Genomic DNA, 8537 nt, shown 5'->3' on the forward strand with positions numbered 1-8537 from the left:
TGTTCAATCTTAACCCTATTTCTTCTCACCTCGCTATGACATTTCATGCTATCAGTCTGTCGTCTTATCAGTTATCTGATAAGGTGTTATCTGTTATCAAAGGGATATAATTATTACAAAAAGCGAGGATAATATAGAAAAGCAAGGAGCTATGAATGTATGTTTCTAAGATTGTAGTGCATAGATGATTAATTTGGCTTTTACAAAGAAACATCGAAACTTCATTATCAAATAATATCCTTAGACAACAGACTAATGTAATGAAATTGTAGATTTATGTATCATTAGAACATAAGTACTAGATTTTAAGAATAAATATTAGGTATTTCCACACTGTCTCTATTAAAAGCAATAAGATTAGCAATTCTCATCATTCATCATCATTATTTACCCAGATGCAAGAGAATTTAGCGTTTATATGTGAAAGCAATATAATGTATAGTCATTAGACATCAAATTTTATTTCAGTAGAAGCAAGGATGGGCCAAAAACCATATTTAAGAAAAACTGGCCGAGCATGAGTGTGATTGATGTTATAATGACAACAAAAATGCATCAACTGTGAAATTTCAACTGTCTAGTTAACACGGTTTGTGGGATGCAGTCTGCTGATAGACAAACCGACAGTGGAATCTTAGTAATGGGGTCCCATTATGCTCTTTGTACGGAACCCTAAAAAGGACCAAACTCTTAGGACTGATGAAAGATATTGAATTCAAGATCATTAGTGTTTACTGAGTAGTAAATAGGATCTAGTATTTAAGCATAGTATGTAATGAGATGCCTAAGCAGTAGGTATTATGTATGTTAGCAAATGATTGGATATTGGGATTTTGAACAGATAGGTATTCTTAAGTTTTGTTTGGCAAGAAGTAAAAATTATCAAATAGTTGGCAATCAAAAGGGCAATATTTTACAGGCAGTAAGCTGATAGCTTTGTTTGTTCAGTTGGCAGTAAATTTCATTAAAACATAAGAAACAACGAAATACAATAAATATCAATGCAAATAAATAATTCCTGATTCTGATCCTAAATTTGTCAGCAAATTTTGTGATGGAACAAATGAAACTCAGTGAACAAGATGCTTTATTAGTAATATAATAATAGACAAAAAAAAAACCAATGTTAGTTAGGTGCACAAACACATATGCAGAAAGAAAAAAAAACCCTCAATAAAAATCAAATTTATTGAATAAGCATGCAACACACAAAAGAAAACCCCAAGCAGTACATAAATCGACCCAGTTAATCCATCGTGCGAAGAATAGAAGGAGTTACTACATAAACTCAGTTCAGTAAGTAACTAGAATATTTGAGTGGTTGCTCGGGACGCTCCATGGGTCTGTTCCATCATTTTCTGAAACAAGATATCATTCTCCATTAGAATAGTAATAAATATAAGTTAGATAATAAGTTTATTTCTCTTAATGTAGATTTTATGATAACACTAATCTATCCACAGACAGTTTTAACTTGTAGATGGTTTTAGCAATTTCAAGTTTGGCCACATTCCTTTGCATTGTTGAAATTTGAGGAAGTCTCCTGTCACATCATCAGATCAGCTCATTAATACCTTAATATTGTATTGTCACCCAACAAGCAACTCTTGAAAATTTCAGCTGTAATAAGATAGGGGCATTTCTAGATTGATGCGTTTGATTCTTAGTTATCAGTCTGTCAGTTTGCCGTAGAATGCATTAAAGTTAGATTGTGGCCATTGAAGGAGGCAAATTAGTTCAGAATAGGAATGTACTGTAAGTAGGATACATATATACATAAGTTTAGATAGGGTACTACTTTTAAGTTACTAGATGTATGTGGTAGGTCTACAATAGGTTTGTCATCATAAAACTCAGAGATGGGGCTCTAAGCAAACATTATTGCTTGATTTTAGAGTAAACGTGAGGATGAAAGTCAATAGGGTTACAGGATAAAAGAAAATATTTTACCTTTCTTGTATGGACTCAGTAAGTTTGAAACATATGAATTGTTCCGGGAAAGTTTCGGATCCCATACAGCTCCATGTGCATTCACGTGTGGCATAGGTCTAGTAGTTTAATGGATGGGGGGGCAGGTGAATCAGCTTAGTGTATTCTGAAAAAAAATATATATATATATATAGAATTTTAAGAAAATAGGACTTAGCTATAAGAAAATTTTGATTGGTAGATATTTTATAACCAAATTGTGTTTGTCCATTCTGAATAATTATGTAATCTAATAAAATCAGTCAATATAAGTCATAAACATAGATTTTCAAAATTCCTTATACCGAGGTCACTCTGAAGAAAAATAGTAAGTAAATAAGTAAGTTATCATTTATTGTCAGATTGTGCATGTCGGTATACGGATGTTACAGTAGTGTCTTATAATAGTGGGTGTCACAATCAACCGGTTTGGGGTATGCAATGTACTTGTACCTAAAATACAATAGTAATATATACATAATAGCCAGATAAATTGCATTCCAAAGACGGAGTCAATTTAATGTTAGTATAGTTTACATTACAAATCAAGTCAATATACATTATAATTTACAAGTCAAGCGATCGATTTTGTTCTGTCATGAGAAAAGGAATTGCCGAGTTTGTAAAAACATTCAGTTAACAGAAAGGGTTTTAACTTAGAGGAAAATTTGTTGCTTGGTAGCTCTGTCCATGATATGGGAAGTGCATTGTAAATGCGGACAGCTATGTGGTAGCAGTTTTTCTTGATCACTTCTAATCTACTTTTTGGGACAATTAAAGCTTTATGTGTGACTGTGCACTTTCTAATATTGCATTTCTGATCAAATAATTCCAAGTTGCATTTGGCGAATTTGCACATTTCTGAGATGTGTGAGCTCGGGGCTGTCAAGATTCCATACTTTTTGATAGTTGTGTCACATTCAAAGTAAATTAATTAAGTTGGCAGCCTTCAATATATGTGTTAATAGAGATAATGCTTACATAGATTTTTAGAAATAAATAGATCAACTTACCAATTAGTAGTAGAGGCAGCTTTGCATTTCACATTGTCATTGTCCACGAACGATTTCACAATTGGAGTTCCGTTTACTTTGTTGTCATCATGGTGGTTTGTAAGCAGTATTGCACTCAAAATTACAGAAGCAGGGCACTGGTCTAAACTTGTAAACTTTGGGGGGCATCGGGAATGCCATATCTGGAAACATGTAAGCAGGAAATATTAAAGATTGGTATTTATATACTTGTATGGAGTTGGAACCTAGAAATTTAGAATAAAATGTCAGCCTACAGTTGGTTAGGGTTCAAATAATGAGAATCTAGGGGATTATTTCAATATTTTAGTAGAATAACTAAACTGCATATAAATTACAGACTTATAGGAACTCAGTTGTGAAAAAAAATTGAAATAGGATATTACTTACAGTAAAACTTGATGCATTCCAGTTAGGAAATCATAGAATTAATGACTCAGCTTCATTGTCTTCGAAGACACCTTATATTCATACAATATATGTCGCCGCAACAAGAAAATATAACCTAGAAATGAAAGAAATCATTAGAACTTCATACAACACATTTTACGTCATAATTATTGCAATAGTATCAAAAGGTAGTAAAGTTAAATTAAAATAATACTCACATCTTATATTTTATCACGTTTGAGATTGAATGATACAATTTAGCAATGTAATTTTTAACTTTTCTTAGCAATACATGAGCACATCATGAGCGTATGCGTCGGCGTCCATGATGTACACCAACACACCATAGAGATACAATAGTTTGGAGATGATGTAAGAGAGAGAGAGCACTGTTATTGTTTGTTCTTGTCGCGGACTAATATTTATGTTTGTTCCCTATTATAAATTTATAAATTGGTTGTGGTGGATAGCGGATAATCCGGCCGGATTGCATGGGCAATTAATGGTGGATTTGGTCAATTTAAAGCGGGTTCTGATTTTGTTGCGTTGTGTGTGTTTCATCCTTTGCGGAGACGCACGAGTGGGTTATCTATATAACTACACTAGATCGATGACCGGAATCATTTGTCAGTGTTGCCACAGAACTAAAAATTTCGTATCGATTCACGGTCCAAATCATGTCCGAATTGTATTTCGAAAAATATAAGAACGGTATTTGTTTAAAAAAAAAAAATGTTCTTTTCCTTAGTACATACATTGTGTTGTGTTTAAAAAAAAAAGAGAAATAATCGTGTGGAAACTTCAAGTCTATGTATTACGGATTTTTGTTTTTATTACCATAGTTAAGAAATAAAAGTTGACAATAGCTTCGGACCATTCATAGGAATTAAAAAATGCTTACGTCACATTTGTGGGTTTTATAGGTTGATTTCGTTGAGAAAGAAAGGAAATAATAAAATTTTGTATACATTCTCATTGACATTGACATACTCAATTTACATTCGCGTCTTATGTGATCGTGGCTCGACTCGTGGCTTGTACGCGAGTGTGTTACCGTTTACAGTTTCAATCCACAGACACAACTAAGGTTATGCAAAATACGTCAGTGAACTAATTTTAAATATGATAAAGGTAAAGTGAAAATAGACGTTATTTGTATTTACATAGAGATGGGCTTAGTAGATGAAGACTATATTTTTGATTTGACTCTTCTTTCTATTGCGCGAGAGTGGGAACTGGCTGACAGTTTGGTCGGTTTGTTTATCAATATCAAACAGAAAAATGGTGCCGGTATTAGTTTAGATCTTAGGATTATTGAACTTTTGATTCGATAGATAATTACTAGTAAGTGAAAGTAACTAAAGACTATATAGTTAAGTGAATATGTTGTGTTAGTTATGGATTATTACGCGACTTTTGCGAAATGAAAATGGTAAGGTAATTTAATATACTTTATATACTTAGCGTTCGTTTCTTCTATAAAAAAAACTGTATTATATGGAACTGATGGATGGTAGCCAAATTGTAGGTCACTTTCTGATTAATGAAGCAGGTTAATTTTGGGGTATTAGATGATCAACGACGACAAAGAAATGTTGTTGTCATGTCAATTTTCTGAAGATGCGAATTGGAGAAGCAAACTTTTCAATGAAAGGGGTACCTTTCTATGGGGGGGGGGGGGCATGTTAGTTTACAATTGTTGTGAAGTATTTGATCGTAAAATACGGTTAACAAAACAGGTGTTTGACACAAATAACATTGTTATTTTCACATGCTAAGTAAGTGGAGTAAGATGGACAAATCGCAATCATTCATTTACAGTACAATATGAAACAAACATGTGATATTAAGTTTTACAAAAGAACTCAAAGGAAAGTTTTAATGAATCACTGATACCTAAGTATGTATGTATGTAAACATTTACCAGAATTGACAAACTTATGCATTTCAAATTTTTATTTATAATCAAATCATATATAGTAGAATGGGATGATTTGTAAATTGAATTTGAATCTTGTTCAGTGGTTGAAGAAAACTTAAGGCAACATTATAGCGTTACAAAAGAGTAGAATTAGTGACAGATAACTGGGAAAAGTATTGTAAGTACAGAATTGGTGTACCGATTGACAACATAATTAGAACTAAATAAATAGGAGAGAGATAATAGGTTATAAACATTACTTCATAAATACTTAAATACATATTACTTCATAAATACTTAAATACATATTACTTCATAAATACTTAAATACATATTATTTCATAAATACTTAAATACATATATATAAATACTAGGAAATATTTGGTTATTTACAAATTCTACTGCAGGCAAATATTTTATGGTTATTATATGGCTACTTATGCGTAGTATATTAACACGTTTATGTATGGAAAGTTATTTGCGGCAATTGGTTGTGTTGGCGTAAAGTTTTGTTTTATTTTATAAAAAAAAATAATGCGTAGATATAAGGGCATTTGGCGTTATATGAAACGGTTTTTGCGTAGTTATGCATGACATATTTGGCGTAAGGACTGTTTTATCCATAGAATGCGTAGTTATAAGGATGGTTGGCGTAAATTGCGTTAACTTTAGCTTCTGCGTTCTGGTTAAGAGATTGTGCGTAACTTGAACACTTGCACTTGGCATAAGAATGTGGGGAGATGGTTAAAGAGATACCGTATATATATTATATATATGTTAACAGTTGCAGTAGGAAAATTATTATTTTTGACTTATTTTATGATTGTCATTGTTCAAAATGGGTTTAGCAGCTATGACAGAAACAGTATGTGTGAGAGTTTGGGGAAGGATGAAACTGAGTGAATAAGAATAAGTATGGAATATTAGAATGATGAATGAAAGGCGTATGAACAATATAATGTAAGGTTTAAAAGGGTTTTTCTCATGGTTGCACATCTAAGAATATTGACAGCGGTTATTGAGATTTTGACATTGGGTAAAATGGGTTTACATGAATTTGTTATCAAAATAATCTAAGAGCTAGGTTAAAAAAAAATTCATACCTTTTACAGGTACATTCGTTTTGGTAACAACTGACTCTACAAGAAGCTTTTAACAAAACTACATACACACCCTGTGTTCTTATGGGAAAAATCAGGAAGATTTTTTTTATATATATATAAAAATCAATGTGCTTAATTTTTTTTGTGGACCATTTTAGAAATAATAAATTAACTGATTGATCTCATTTGCACATAGGACATATACCAAGAAAGAAGGAGGATTGTTGTGTGGTGTCGGTTTGTAGGCTGGTTTCTTGAACTATGGGAAAAACAATTGTTGTTGGTTACTTGTAAATAGAAAGGCTTTCTCATTCTAATGAAGAGATTGTTGTAGTACCATTATATCTGGACAATGTAGATAGCGAGATCGCCGGCCGAGCAACGTGGCTATAGATTTCAAATGGAAATGCAATAATTTTACCATTAGGGTACATTTGATTCACAACCAAATGCTTCTGTTGGAATGAAAATTCATGGCTGGCAATAATTTGACTCATGGAACTGGAAAACCAATAGGTTTATAGATCGCACTATCTCGGTAATGTTCTTTTAAGTATTGGTCATATTTACTCACTACATCTACATAGAAGGGATTAAAAATTTCAATAACTAATTAATATTAGGGGTTTATTCATTTTGACTCCAGTGCAAAAGTCTTTAACTCTTGTACTTCTGTCAAAACGTGGGGGCAGCTGTAACCGATCGCATGTGCTCTTGTACAGATATTAAATATAGTATATACTTATTAGACATATTTAAGCATATGTGTAGATTAAACATTCCATTATGATTAAGAGAACTGCAATTAAATAGATAACTTTGTTTTAATGTCTAGAAAATATCAGTAACATACAGTAAATAACATTGCATACATAAATACCCTTAAAAAAATATAAACAAGTCAGCATGGAAACAATACGATAAAATCAACAACATTACATAATGCCAAGAAATTAGCAATAATAAATTGTTTTAAAAGAAATGTGACCTTGGCCGACGCACCTGGCAAAAATTCCAAGAAATCCAGATCTATGCGAATGGGGTGGCCAGATGACAAGAGATTACCCAAAAAGTCAGGAAAATTTATCATGCAATTAGGAGAAGGGATGAAATATAAAGGAGATTTGAAACTAGAGTAATTTATCTTAATATACCATTTTAGTTACTTACATTTTAACTCAAGCAAAATAAAGATAGAAATAGCAAAAGAGATTGTCATAATGTTAAATAAAATCAAGTAATTAGGTGACATAAGGTCAACATGAGAAGGGACCCTGTAAGGGAGGAACAGATATTTGATGAGGTGATTCCTATGTATGTAAATTTTACATGTATGTACAGAGCATTGTCAAGCATCCATAATACAAATCTTGCTAAACACACAGTCAAGTATGTAATAAATTAAAAAATTCTTTACTGAGACAGTACTAAAAGTAATCCATAATAAAAATAAAGACTAAAATCAGAGGGGTAAATAAAAAAAGACAGAATTACCACTGAAGAACAAAAGGGACTCATCTTTAAATGAATTACAATTAATGTAAAAAATATTCTCAGAATATTTATTAATATTAATAAAGTCAAATGTTCATTAAATGCACAAACTTAGGATCAATTAAAATCTATATCACTGATATATTATGAGGTAATTAAAATTTGTAGCTGGTATCACCACGTTATTTATGTGTGCCGGTTTCATTAAAAAGGGGAGTTTGTTGTCGATTGTCAATAAGACGCTATTTCCATATAGTTTCAGTTCAAAATCAACCTTATCGACGGGCGGCAATGCGGTGTCTTTTGATTGAAGGCGTCTCATTTTATATTAGCTTCCATTGCGCATGTCATATTGTTCCTCGGAATGTTCGTAATTGTCTTATTGGTCAGGAATGAATGGAATATTGGAAATGAATGAAATTTATTAAAGACATTAAAACAGGTAGGGAAAGTTATAAACTTGATAAAAATAAGGTTGAATTTCGCTTAAGCGGAGGGAAAAAGTAATTTGGTCAAATATTTTACTATAAATAGATGTAGATGATTGTAGGTGGGGCATTCAATTTCGGAATTTCAGACGTGTAAAGTGAACCTCTGCCCGAGCAAGAGCTTAACCCTAGACCAAAGTTC

At 32.1% G+C, this 8537-nt stretch overlaps 1 long non-coding RNA gene across 1 annotated transcript; it reads right to left on the reverse strand.

The window, feature by feature from the left end:
• Positions 1-1169: 1169 nt before the first annotated feature.
• Positions 1170-3755, reverse strand: LOC134746817 (uncharacterized). The gene is made up of 5 exons (XR_010128268.1): positions 3608-3755; positions 3390-3504; positions 2982-3163; positions 1951-2095; positions 1170-1358 (listed from the first exon to the last, which is right to left on the reverse strand). It is a non-coding gene; the product is annotated as an uncharacterized LOC134746817 (long non-coding RNA).
• Positions 3756-8537: the final 4782 nt, after the last annotated feature.

This window comes from Cydia strobilella, chromosome 1 (genome assembly GCF_947568885.1).
Source record: "Cydia strobilella chromosome 1, ilCydStro3.1, whole genome shotgun sequence".
In the NCBI taxonomy this organism is placed as follows: Eukaryota; Metazoa; Arthropoda; class Insecta; order Lepidoptera; family Tortricidae; genus Cydia; species Cydia strobilella.